Raw genomic sequence first — 14,317 nt, 5'->3', positions numbered from 1 at the left:
CATCAACTACTGTTAAGTCCTTGAATTCTGTAGTAACATTGCACACACCTGATGATGCAATTTCTTATATTTGAGTATGCTATTCAAATTACCCACATCCTTAATACTGCTAAAAAATCAGATTATCTAGAGACTATGTAAACTTGTTTGTTCTGTTATCTAAATTTGCACCATTCATCACTGGTGTCTTCTGTAATTACATCATGGTGCCAATTACCGAACCTTTGGGATTCGATGCTTAATCAGCTCATTTACTGTTATTTACTTTCCTTGCATTTTTTGGAGTAGTGCTTTGACTTCCTGACAGTTGTCCTTTTAACAACTTGAGTTTGTGATTCTATAGGAGAAGGTACTCTTGAAGGATCAGGCTTCAATCAGAGTCTTCTGCTGCCAGAGATCTGACAAAGTAGAAACATAACTTGGGTTTTTGAATGACAAAATTCTGTTTGCATGCAAAGCTACACATAGAATATATTGTACATCTCATGATATTCACAAAATATGCAAACCTCACTAGTCTCCTTCTGCACTGTAGGAATGTAAGTGAAGTGTAAATATTTTCACCGATGTAGACTGCTTTCTTCTACAATGTATACAGCAAAGTTACTTTTTCTGAAATTAAGAGCTTAGTACTTGGTTCCCCAACTTTCAATTTTTTTTTACACACTATTGGAACTCTCATGAAATGGAGTGACTTCACCAAATACACATTCATTCGTTCATCACGAGTTAATTATCAGGACAATATGTAGTTCTCGTCATTTTCTGATATTTTAATGCTCACAGTATGCTGTTTGGAAGGATCATTGGTATTGTTGTGCAGCCTTCGGTGCTGGTTCACCTAATTGGAGATGGTTACAAGATGTTGGTTCAAAAGAGGAAAGCAGTGCAAGAATGCTTAGTACCACTCTGGTGCTTATCCTTACAAGGAGCTCAATTTAATACTCAATATATCAGAGAAATCAAATTGATTTCCCTGGATTTGTACTTGCTTCAGTATATGTTTCCATCTCTATCAAGGCCTTTGATTTGAAGGCCTTGGTCAAATTTGCAAACCAGATTAAGATAATCAATTTAGAATCTCAATTACCATTGAGGAAACTCTTTTTGCATTCTGTTATTTATTTCCGTAAGATATTAGAGCAAATTATAAAAGCTTGTATCCTATGAGAAAAGTTGAGAAATTGGATTATTAGGGAAGAATCATATAATTCTTAAATACTTGATAGATAAAAATGCACATTAAATAAAATCTAACGGTTAAAATTTTGGATATAGTCTTATTACAAAATGACCAAGGTGTCTCAGGATTAGTTCCAATATTGCATTTTTATCTGTTAGATTAAATGGGTTTAAAATCTTTTTGATGCTCTTAAGGTTAAATACACTCAGTTATTTAGAGCATCTTGCTCCAGAGTTGCTCAATTTCTATTGGGTCTCTTCTAAACAGGAAAATCTCTTTGGGAATAGGCAATGACTAATCTGAAGATGGCAGAGGGTAGATTTGATAGCTCATGAAAACAGGTGCAGGGATGTGTGATTTAATCCATGCCCTTTGATTGTGATGCATGTGGCACAGCAACTTTTAGCTGCCTGCGCATTTCAATGATTTCAGTGTCCAGCCAGCTTTAGCTGCACTGTTGAATTGGCCACAATAACATTAACAGCCAGTGGCAGTGGTTGAAGTTATGGCAGCAGCAGGTGATAGATTTCAACGAGGATATCTTTTTTGAAGCACTGAAATCCAACACGTCATTCCTCGCTGAGGTTCAGATAACTGAATTGCTCCCTGAATACACTTGGGGAAGATGTAGGTACTTGCTGGGAGCTGTTCTCCTACTCCTCCCTCTTCCAGAATCTTGTCCTCTGTGTGGCTTCATGCTTCAAGGCATACTGTATTCCAAGGTGAATGGCTATTAGTGCACCCATGTTGGGCAGCAAATGGTTTATGCTAGAGCCTTGATGTCAGCAAAAGATGCCTTCAGCATTTACAGTCCTGTAGACTTTTTCAAAATTTTAACAACTATAGAAACCACCAAACACTTGTAGAATTGAAGTAATAGTTGGAAGAAATCAAGCGGCAGCTAACCTATAAGCATTTGATCTCTTCAAATAGTACTGAAACATAGAATCCCTACAGTGCAGAAGGAGGCCATTTGGCCCATTGAGTCTGCACCGACCACAATCCCACCCGGGCCCTATCCCCATGCATTTACCCTAGCTAGTCTCCTTGACACTAAGGGGCAATTTTAGCATAGCCAATCCATCTAATCTACACATCTTTGGACTGTGGAAGGAAACCGGAGCACCCGGAGGAAACCCATACAGACATGGGAAGAACGTGCAAACTCCACACAGACTCTTAAGGACTGCAGTTGAGAAATTATGCAAGGATCTAAAGACATGGTTGATGGTTTTCTGAAATAGTTGTAGTTGGTGGTGCTGGAAACAGAAAGACCAGCTAGGGGAATGATGAGGGCTGAAGTAGTGAAAGAAACTCTTCAGGTTTTGCATTACCAGACTTGACCAGAAGTGGCAGTCAGGAGTTAGATCAAGCCAAAGTAGTCTTATTTTCGTTTCATCTACTTCAAACCTGTCAAAACTTTGACGTGAGACTTAATGTTGAACAGGAGATTAGAGAGTAGACTAACAATATTGGAATCAAAACAGGAAGTGAAAATGTGAATCTTTGTCTTATCTTGCATATGGAATTTGTACTTTCAGATACTGTCAAGGGGTAGCATGTGGATAGAAGAGAGGACCAGGGAGAAGAAACCTTTTGAGTAGTGCCATTGTTAAAAGCCAAACCAGGAGAGAACAGTTTCTGAAGGTTGCCTGCAAAGGAGAGACATTGTGGAGAATAGAATGATCAACGGGGTTTAAAGGCAGAGGGAAAGTCAAGGAGCATGAGGAGGAGCAGTGAGTATAGTCACAGATGTAACCGATGTCAAGAATACTCTGCTGTCAGAAACCATACCTCGGTTTGGAGTGATAGGAAAGATGCACGTGTTGTGGGCAGCAGTGCACTGAGGAAGACATTTTGATGGAGAGTTGAAAGGTTTAAGATGGATTTTTTCAGAGGGATGGGCTTTTACTGAAGGAGGTAGAGATGATGTCAAAAGGTAGGCTGGTATCAATCTGAGAAGCTTCTTTAAAGTAGGTTAATATCTCAGCTAAAATAGCAGATGAAAAATGTTAATTTTTAGTCAACTGCAGTTTCTAGTCTCATATTAAACCATTAGTGTATTAATAGTAATTATTTGAAGATTTATTCCCAGCTCTGCAACAACCTTAGATTTGTCTAAGGTTGTTAATTTGGCTATTTTGCCAACCCTCAATGCAAATATCATCTCGTATAGATCGCTGTAAAAGTAACCTGAGGTGAATTAAGTTGTAATTCTTTCATTACATAGTTCCCTCTTCAAGTGTAAAGTTGTTTGGTTTTTCATTTTTTTAACATCACTTTAATGAGTACCAGTACAGTGTCTCAAATTCAGAACACGAGTGCTCAAAACATGACACTTTTTGTTAAGCTGTTTTGCGTGAATTTTAATTATTCTTAGATGTGTAAAATTTACTGGCTAGGTGTTCCATTGGCATAGTGTCACACCAACAAGTTGTTGGCTTCACATGCCTGTCTTTCCCTGTGGGCGAGCGCCTCTTAACTGATCTGCCCAGACAGAACTGCTGGACCCAAAAACCAGCGAGATCCAAAATCCAACAGAGACTCGGCATTGAGATTGCTAGTTTTGAGACATTACTATCTGTATCGTATTTGAAAATCAACGTAGTTGCCTAAGGGATGTCCTCTTATCCAATAATGGAAGTAGAATGTCCTAAAGTTCTACTTTAAAAGTATTACAACAGCTACCGGTGATTTCTGGGTTTGGCTTGGCAACTTATTCGTGGCAAGTTCAATATACCTTAGGTGAAATCTAATTATTCTGAAAGTTGCTTCATGTTCTGCTTTGTACATTGTTACAAAAATTATTTTTACTTCTTCAGGTGACAGCATCAATGATCAAGCTGGTGAGGTAAAGTTACAGCAGAATTTTAAGATGTATTTTTCTTTCACTTTTGTTACTCTCTGCACATACCATCAGAAAGGTAAACCATGTAACTCAGATTAAGGTGTACTTGTCCCTTCTTTTGAATATAAGTAACCACCTGTCCATACTTAGGGGAGTTGGTTAGCTCAGTTGACTGGACAGCTGGTTCATAATGTGGAACGATGCCAGCAGTGTGGGTTCAATTCCCATACCAGCTGGGAATGGTTATTCATGGCCCTGTCTCCTCAACCTTGCCCCTCTCCTGAGGTGTGGTGATCTTCAGGTTAAATCACCATCAGTCAGCTCTCCTCCTCAAAGGGGCGAGCAGTCTATGGTCATCCGGGACTGTGTTGATTTCACTTAATATATTTAGCTTTGATTACACAGCTTATTTGCAGACAAGCAATCTTTGATTTTGAACCGAGTGACTGTTTTAAATTCACTTTAACTTTGTAGTACTTGAATTCGATTTACGCTAAGGCCTCGTTTCAAAATCTCTTAGTCAGTTATGGGAAGGGATTCTCTGGGCCCTATTTTACCATTTTGATTCTAAGTGTTGAGTGGACTTGAAACTGGGAGTGTTTCAGATCCAACTTTTAGACCCGTTCTTAGGCGCCCCCATACTCGCTCTGCCTCCAAAAATATCAGCAATTCTGAATCGCACTGCAGAAGCCTGTGGGCGGGGCTTAACGCGCCCGAAACCCTGCAGCTCCGATTGGTGCCTCCAACTGCGCATGCGCAGAAAAAAAAAATAGAATGCGACTTCCCTGCCACATCCCTCCCGGGCTGGATAATGCCTCCCCCTGGCTTCCACAGACATTGCCCCACCCCCCCCAACATTACTGACCCCCTTATTCTTTCCCCCCCCCCCCCACCTGCCACCCAGACTGATCACGGGCCCCTTCCTCCCCACTGATCTCAGGCAGAGTGGCAGTGGACCCCCCCTTCTCCACCAATCTCAGTCAGAGTGGCAGTAGACCCCCCTTCCCCTCCACTGATTGCAGGCAGAGTGGCAGCGGACCCCCTCCTTCCCCTCCACCGATCTCAAACACAGAGCCACTGGACATTAGGCACTTAACTCCTCACTAACTGGAGCACCCGAATCGCACCTTTATGGAGCATGTCTGTTTTGTGCCGATTTCGGATGGGAGAACACAGTGGTAAAGGAGGAAGTGCTGGTAAAGTTGGGCATGCAGCCCATTAAGTCAATTTAAATGTATGCAAATGCATTTAAAAGGCCGTCGCGCCCGTTTCGGGCACGGTCTCGATCATGGCCATTTTCGGGTCTTGGTAAAAGGGCGCCAATCGTGCTACTTGCTTCATGCCCGACTTTACCAAGTTTTCGTGCCCAAAAACAGGTGCAACTTGATGGTAAAATCGGGCCCTCTGTCTCAGGGCACGCATGTTACCTGACACCAAACTATAATTTTGCATTGGGCAAACGATATTTTGATGCTTTCAAGAAAGATTGCATAAAAACATACCCCTAAAGTCTCAATGTTTGCATTTTGAATTTGAAGAAACTAAAGTTGAATCAAAAATCTTTCATTCTATTCAAATAACAACACTGAAAGACAGAAAAAGTGACTTGTGTGTTCCAAGTTGTCATCTTCACTACACAATGCGGCACGGTGGCACAGTGGTTAGCACTGTTGCTTCACAATGCCAGGGACCTGGGTTCAATTCCCGGCTTAGGTCACTGAGTGTGTGGAGTTTGCAAGTTCTCCCTGTGTCTGCGTGGGTTTCCTCCGGGTGCTCCAGTTTCCTCCCACAGTCTGAAAGATGTGCTGGTTAGGTGCATTGACCAGAACAGGCGCCGGACTGTGGCGACTAGGGGAATTTCATAGTAACTTCATTGCGGTGTTAATGTAAGCCTTACTTGTGACTAATAAATAAACTTTAACTTTAACAATTTTCCAAGTCTTCAATGTACAAGTTATCAACATTCCCTTGCAAGCAGCTGCACTGGACAAAATATCTTAAAGAAAACTTCAGTTGTACCTCTGCTAAGTTAAAGAATATCAAATCAGGCAATTTTGGACTGACTTCTTCAAACTTAACTGCTTTGAATGCTCCCATACTTGTCTATAACACCAGCACAACGGCACTAGTATCTCTTTGTGTGGTTGGGATACAATTTCCTTTGCAAGAGATAAGAGAGTTCATGGTAGGCATGTAAGCAGTTATTCCTGGAATGGTGCAACCAAAACAAACTAGTAATGTTGATTTTTCAAAGTTGAGCTTGATCATATCCTCTGGAATCACTCACTGCCTGCTGAATGATATTCAATTTAGTTTGCATTGTCCCTCTCGTTTGCATATTGCCAACTCATTTTGTAGTTTCCCAACTACCTGCTCAGATTCGACTATTCGACTATTCCCGTTTTGCCATGAACTGTTCTTTTGCCTAGTTTGCATGGAGCTTCTGAGTGCCAGTTTCTGATCTAAATTTGTAACAAAAGGGGTTCCAAATCCAACTCCTGAGGCATCCCACTTGACACTTCTCTCTCTGCCATCCGCCACGATTATTACAGTACAGTTCCTTAACCTTCACCCAGGGACCCTTACCCCTTTGCCCACCTTACCCTTCTGCCAAGCCCTCCTCTGTCCTTGTGTTTTACCTTGAATGCTCAACACTTCATATGGGCTTTTGCCAAATGCTTTCTGGAAATTCAAGCTGCACTACATTATAGAACTTCCCACAGTCCCAAAGCATTGATTGAATCCAGTTACAGCAGCGTACGCAAAAATGGATATTTGCTACTGTGGTAAATTATTTCTGGTATGAACAAGTTAGTAATTAAATCAATTTAAAAGTTTTGCCCATACAGTGGCTTCACAAAATCTGTATGTTTTCATTACATTTGGAGCTTGGTGAAGAGAACTGTGATAGTCGAGGGTTTTTTTTAATTAATTCTATTTTGCTAATTTTTTTTAGGCTTTCAATTTCTAATGAAAGAAAAAGCTCTTTTTTTAATAGGAGGGGCAAAATTTGAATATCTCAAAACATTGCTCTTTGAGAACAGTACCCACATCGAGGTCATTTTCTAAATGAAAATCGTAAAAGTCTAAAGAAACATATGTTTCAGAGCCTCAGAGCACTTTCTAGTACACCAAGTGTGGGATTTTCCAGCCATACTCACTCCAAAACTGGAAAATCCTGCCCGAGGTCAATGGACCCTTCCATGGTCTGCCCCTCGTCTGCTACGATTCCCGTGGCAGGCGGAATGGGAGAATTCATCTCATAAGCACAACAGTAGTATAAACTGCCTATTATGTGGCACAAACATTTCACAGTCCTGCACCGACCGGGATGGTGATAAATAAAAATAGTATATAGTAGGTGATGTTCTCCATATTTTGGACTAAGGCATAATGACCTCAATTTGCATTTAGATAGCGCCTTCAACATAACAAAATGTCCAAGTTCCCTACTTAGCTGTGTTAAATCAGACAGAACTGTACACTGCATCTAAACCACCCGAGTGCTGCTTATTGACACCCGAGGCAGTAAAAAGTAATAAAAAAGCCCCTATTTTTTACATGTGGTTTTCCTCATTTCTGGTATGGACTTAGCAAACTGAACAGATATTATTTCTTGACCAAAAACAGAAAATGCTGGGAAAACTCAGCAGGTCTGGCAGCAACTGTGGAGAGAGAAAATATTTGCGTCTGTATGACTCTTCAGTGCTTTAAAGAAGAGTCATACAGACACGCAACATTAAGTCTACTATCTCTCTCCACAGATGCTGCCAGACCTGCTGAGTTTTTCCAGCATTTTCTGTTTCTGTTTCAGACTCCAGCACCTGCAATATTTTGCTCTTGACTTATGTATTTCTTTTCAAAAATCAGAGGGGAATGTATGCGTCTGAAGACGGCAATACGGCCATGGTAGAAAGATCAACTTCAAAATCAATGTCACAAGGAGGAGGAATATCCAGCAGGAATAGCATTGTGGCAAGAAAGTAGGATATTTGTTTTGTATTACTTTTTCCTTTTGATAGATGCATTTAGCAAAAATTATCAAGCATTGAAAGCCAGGAAAAGACCTTGCTCATTGTCCAGTCTGCGCAACACACCAGAAATATCATAGGGGAGGCAGTGGCATCGTGTTATTATCACAGGACTGGTATTCCAGAGACACAGGGTAATGCTTTGGGTGCTCAGGTTCAAATCACGCCATGGCAGCTGGTGGAATTTGCATTCAATAAAAATCTGGGATTAAAAGTCTAATGATCATGAAACCATTGTTGATTGTTGTAAAAACTCCATCGGGTTCACTAATGTCCCTTAGGGAAGGAAATCTGTCTTTACCTGGTTTGGCCTACATGCGACTCCAGAGCCAAAGCAATGTGGTGGCCTCTTAAATGCCCTCTGAAATGACCTAGCAAGCCACTCAGTCGTATCAAACCACTAAAAAGTCAATAAAGAATGAAACCGCATAGACCACCGGCATTGCTCTAGGGATCTGAAATGACAATAGCAAACTCGGCACTGTCAACCCTGCAAAGTCCCCCTTAATAACATCTAGGGGCTTGTGCCAAAATTGGGAGAGCTGTCACGCAGACTGTCAAGCGACAGTCTGATGTAGTCATATTCACTGAATCATATCTTACAGACAATGTCTCAGACACCACTACCGTCCCAGGGTATGTCCAGCTCTAGTAGAGGTGATGGCAGCACAATGATATATAGTCAGGAGGGAGTTACCATGGGAGTGCCCAACATCAATGTGGCCCAACCACATAGTATCCGATGGGACGTGGAAACCTGCTGATTACCCCCTATTTCCCACCAACCACGTCAGCTGATGAGCTGGTACTCTATGTTGAACACCACTTGAAGGAAGCAAGGGCATGGAATATACTCTGGGTGAGGCTCTTCAATATCCATCAAAGAGGCTTGGTAGCACCATTTCTGACCAAGCTGCCTGTGTCGTAAAGGACATAGCAGCTAGACTGGGTCTGCAGCTGGTGGTCAGGAACCAGCAAGAGGGAAACATACTTTACCTCATCCTTGCCAACCTGCTTCTGTCCATGACAGTATCAATAGAAGTGACCATTGCAGTCCTTCTGGAGACAAAGTTCCATCATTACATTGAGGATACCCTCCATTGTGTTGTGTGACCTGCTCTCTTTTAACCATACACACACCAGAACACATTTCTAATTATTCGATTCCTTAATTTTCATCTTATCCCAACTTCTTGACACAGTCCATGTCCAAATGCAGCAAGATCTGGATAATATCCAGGCTAGTGCTGACAAGTGGCAAGTAACATTAACACCATAAAAATGCCAGACAATGATAATTTTCAAAAAGAGAGAATCTACTCATCACTGCTTGACGTTCAATGGCATTGCCATCGCTGAATCCCCCACCATCCACTGGTTTGCCATTGACCAATAACTGAACTGGACTAGCCATATAAACAATGGGGCTAGAAGGGCAGGACAGAGGCTAGGAATCCAGCGGCATTGAACTCCCCATCTCACTCCCTAATGCCTGCGTACCATTCACAAGGCGCAAGTCAGGAATATGATGGAATGCTCTCGACTTGCCTGGATGACTGATGTTCCCACATCAATTGAGCAGCTTGATATCATCCAGGACACATCAGCCCATTTGATTGGCACCCTTTCACAGACATTTACTAACTTCATCATCAATGCACAGCGGAAGCAGTATGTACTATCTACATGATCCAATGCATGGACTCACCAAGGATCCTTGGGCAGCACCTTCTAAAGGCATTACAGCTGTCATCTCTAAGGAAAGATGGGTATAGAGGGATATGAGCCAAATGCAGGCAATTAGGACCAGCCTGAAGAAAAAGCTGAACTTTAAAACATTCCCCTTCAACATAAAAATATATCAATGGCACACTATCATCACAAGAACTACTAGCAATACTTGAGAGGAGGAATTTAATATTTTAAATTGACTTAATCAGGTAATTGTTATAAATGAAGCAGTTGAGCATCACGTCATTTTACAGAAGCCTTTACAAAATTCAGTGTTCTAAGACTATCATATAAATAAGAAAATTCTTTCCATTCCTTCTCAACTGCTTGGGACACCTATTACACCATCAAAGGATGGACAATTTTGATTTCCTGATATATTTGACTGGCAGGTAAAACTCTCTCATTGGTCATCGTGCCAACGTCCATCGCAAGGCCTGTGGCAATTACAAAGTATTTTAATACCTGCATGCTCAAAGTTGATTAAATCCTAATCCAAATCTTTCTTGGTTAACCAAATGTTATGAATAAAGATCATATCGTGACTTAATATTCAAAGTCCTGCGACGAGTCCCTTCAGATGTGAGGCCCGAACTTCAAGAAAAGTTTTTATTCCACATGCATGAGGGAGAGCTGGACTCTGGCCTGAAATCTCAGGTTGCCTTCGAGTCCTCTCTGAATCTGTTAGATTGGTACAGGATATTATACTTTTTCGAGTCACAAAGGTTTACATTAGCATATTAATTCCTTGAGTTGGATACAAGATGGTTCTTCTAGTTTCATTATGCAGACTGCATTGTTCAGTTCAACTTCAATAATCAGTTCTTGGACAATTCAGTTTACCCAATTATAATGTCAAAGAGTCGTATTTGCCCAACCAATTTACAACAATGTGTTAATCGTTCCCCCCCTCTGCTAGATGATTGTATTTTACAGAAGACTATACGCTGTATAGACTATATGGAGCCTGGTTGTCTTAATGCCAGTTCTCCCATTGTCATGATAATTCGGAACGATCCCCTGCACATCAGAAGTTGATAGCATGCGTTATCTGTCGCAGAGCAGGCCTCTAGCTGTCTGCATTAACCCTTTCCTTCCCTCGGTGTGGCCTGGCTCTCTGGGCTTGCTCTATGTAGCCCTGCATGTATTATACTGAAATTAAATAAAATATGAATGGACATATAAATTAAAATATAAAAGACACGATCCCCGTTATTGCCCTACAACAGTGTGACTCACTTTTTAAAATAGATAGATTCCCCCTTCAATCTCTGAGCTCTGGCTTCCATTAACCTGCCTACCCTTACAATGTTTTATACTGTGGCAGTGTCCTTGTGTGCTGCAGGGCAATCATGTGATTCGCACAAATGTCCTTAGCAGCTTTGCTACATACAGTGCACCAAAGACATTTTCTCTCAAGTGGGTTTCTCATGCTCAGACTTGTATTGCATATTTTGTCCCATCTATGTTTTTGCACTTAATGGTATAACATTCTCTGGAATAGACTGTCACAGTACTGTACCGTTATTTCTTGAATTGTTTGACCAGGTAACTCATTTCTTATAGTTCTAAAAGGGGCAGACAACAGAACGCATCACCCAAACGTTCTGAAGCTAATCAAATTGTACCCCAGAAAAGATCCACCAACAAGAATAAAGCAGCGCCAACCCATAAGAAACAGGTAGGATTCACTTTAGCTGTCAACAAAGTTTTGACTTGATGAATAAATTTAGCCTTGTTTCTAGATCTTCGTACAGGAAGTTTTGTTTTGCATTGTCATCAGGGTCTCCTATGTGAGAAATTAATAAGGAAGTATTATTGTGGATAGAATGAATTCAATCTTTATCAGGGAGATTTCTTTTCCTTTATTCATTTGTGGGACATAGGCGTCGCTTGCTGGCCAGCATTTATTGCCCATCCCTAATTGCCGTTGAGAAAGTTTTGGTGGGCTGCCTTCTTGAAACACTGCAGTCAATGTGCTGTGGGTTGACACACAGTGCTGTTAGGGCGAGAATTTGAGGATTTCGACTCAGCGACTGTGAAGGAACGGCGATATGTTTCCAAGTCAGGATGGTGAGTGGCTTGGAGGGGAACTTGCAGGTGGTGGTATTCCCATGTATTCGATCCCCTTGTTCTTCTAGATGGAAGTGGTTGTGGGGTTGGAAGGTGCTGTCTAAGGATCTTTGGTGAATTTCAGCAGTGCATCTTGTAGATAGTACACACTGTTGCTTACAGTGTGTCGGTGGTGGAGTGAGTGGCTGTTTATGGATGTGATGCCAATCAAACGGGCTGCTTTGTCCTGGGTGGTGTCAAGCTTCTTGAGTGTTGTTGGAACTGCACCCACCCAGGCACGTGAGGAGTGTTCCATCCCACTCCTGATTTGTGCCTTGTAAATGGTCGACAGGCTTTGGGGAGTCAGGAGGTGAGTTACTCACCACAGTATTCCTATCCTCTGACCTGCTCTTGTAGCCACTGTGTTTGTGCCAAGTCCAGTTGAGTTTTTGGTCAATGGTAACCCCAAAGATGTTGGACAGTGGGGGATTCAGTGATGGTAACACCATTGAATTCTACCAGTATATATCTGGGGCCTGGGTTTGGCATTGGTTGGGGGTATTAGTAGCTGGTGAGTGTTCTATCTGTTCATCCATGAAAACTTTAAGCCAGTGGCCTTGATTATTATGGGTACATTTTGTTGTGCTGTGTTGATTTTAAAAAAAAAGATACTATCCAATTAATTCTACCATGGGTCGAGTAAACAAATGTATAGTACTGGGCTTGCAACTCGGGTCATGAGTTTAGATCCCAACGTGCCAATTTATGCAATTGAATTTAAACAACCTGGCATAGTAGCACCAGAAAAATAACCCCAAATGAAAAATTGTTCAGTAAATCAATAAATGACTACTTGGCCTCAGGCAGGGTATTTGTGTTTTCTTGAAACATCACTTCATTAGCCTGCCCAGAAAATCGTGGCAAGCCCAACTGGTAAGCAACTTTCAGAAGTGATATTTAAAGGGATCCTTTAAGTTAACTCTTGGGAAAATCCTATTACATCAGGACAAACAGGTATCACCAGGTTTAGCATTGAATTGATTATGATGAATGTCCATGGATGTTGTGACCTACTGATTTTAATAATGTATAGGTTAATTAAATCTATAGTAATTATTTGAATCTCCATGCATTTGCAGTCACCTCCTCTTTGGTATCCAACCCACGTGTTACAAAATTTCTTCCACTCACTTGACATGTTCCATGAAATAATTTGATTGTATCAGAACAGACTTACAATTTTTCAACGTGCAACAGCAGTACGATTATGCAGTTGACATGTTGTAACACACATTACGCAGAAGATGTGCAGCTTGTTCTCCAGAGAATGCTTGAAAGATGAAACATAGGCAAAATTATGCACTTGGTGGCATATTTGAATTCCTTTATGTGAACCGAAGCAGACAGTAAAAATGTTTAGGAAATTAAGGCGACTTCTTCATTTTGACTAATATCCACATTTCAATTCTTCACTGGTGGATTGATTTTCAACAGGAAGATGCAAGGGTACGTGGAAACATTGAAAGAGACAATATCTGCCTCCTGGAAAGGATTGCTAAGATAATGAACCCTCCAAAAAGTGGAATTATTTCAAGTACTTATAATTTGAAAAGGTAGGACGTGTGTCTTGATTTCTGAATGCCTCCTTTCCCTGTGTTTTCATTTAGAAGGTACAAATCCTTATTTCATGGACAAAAGCTGTTTTTTATTGCTGGATATTCAGCCATGATTACTGCTTGCCTCCGAGAACTGTATCATCATGAGTGTCAGGTTTTTCCATTTGTTGCAATTTTACCAATGGGCTAATAAAATGCGAAAGCATCAGTGCCAGATGCAAAGAGTCTGTCATTGTTAAGGACAGGCTTCCAGTCACTGATATATATTTAAAATGGCAGCAACATATCTCTGAGCTTATCAGAAAAATGGCTGAGTGAGTACACAGCAACATGCGGCATTTTATGAAGAGTTAGGTGGCCTTTACACATTACGTCCAGGGCAGCACGGTGGCACAGTGGTTAGCACTGCTGCATCATAGCGTCAGGGACTCTGGTTCAATTCCGGCTTTGAGTTACTGTCTGTGTGGAGTTTGAACACTCTCCTCGTGTCTGCGTGGATTTCCTCCGGGTGCTCTGATTTCTTCCCACACTCCAAAGATGTGCAGGTTAGGTGGATTGGCCGTGCTAAATTGCCCCTTAGTGTTCCAGGATGTTTAGGTTAGGTGGATTAAGCATGGGAAATATGTGTGGTTGCAGGGATAGGGAGGGGTAGAGGGTCTGGTTAAGACACACTGTCAGAAAGCCGGTGCAGACTCGATGGGACAAATAGCCTCCTTCTGTACTGTAGAGATTCTATGATTACTTATAAGTTGAGCCCAATGTTATTGAGTACTTTGCTAAATCCACAAAATGGCAATAAAACTTTTTGTCTTCATGTGGCTACTGCCATCTGAAAAGGGAAGACAAATTCGAGGTT

The sequence above is a fragment of the Mustelus asterias genome, chromosome 11, assembly GCF_964213995.1.
Source record: "Mustelus asterias chromosome 11, sMusAst1.hap1.1, whole genome shotgun sequence".
Classification (NCBI taxonomy): domain Eukaryota; kingdom Metazoa; phylum Chordata; class Chondrichthyes; order Carcharhiniformes; family Triakidae; genus Mustelus; species Mustelus asterias.
The sequence above is the reverse complement of the archived record's forward strand: the minus strand, read 5'-3'. Positions refer to the sequence as shown.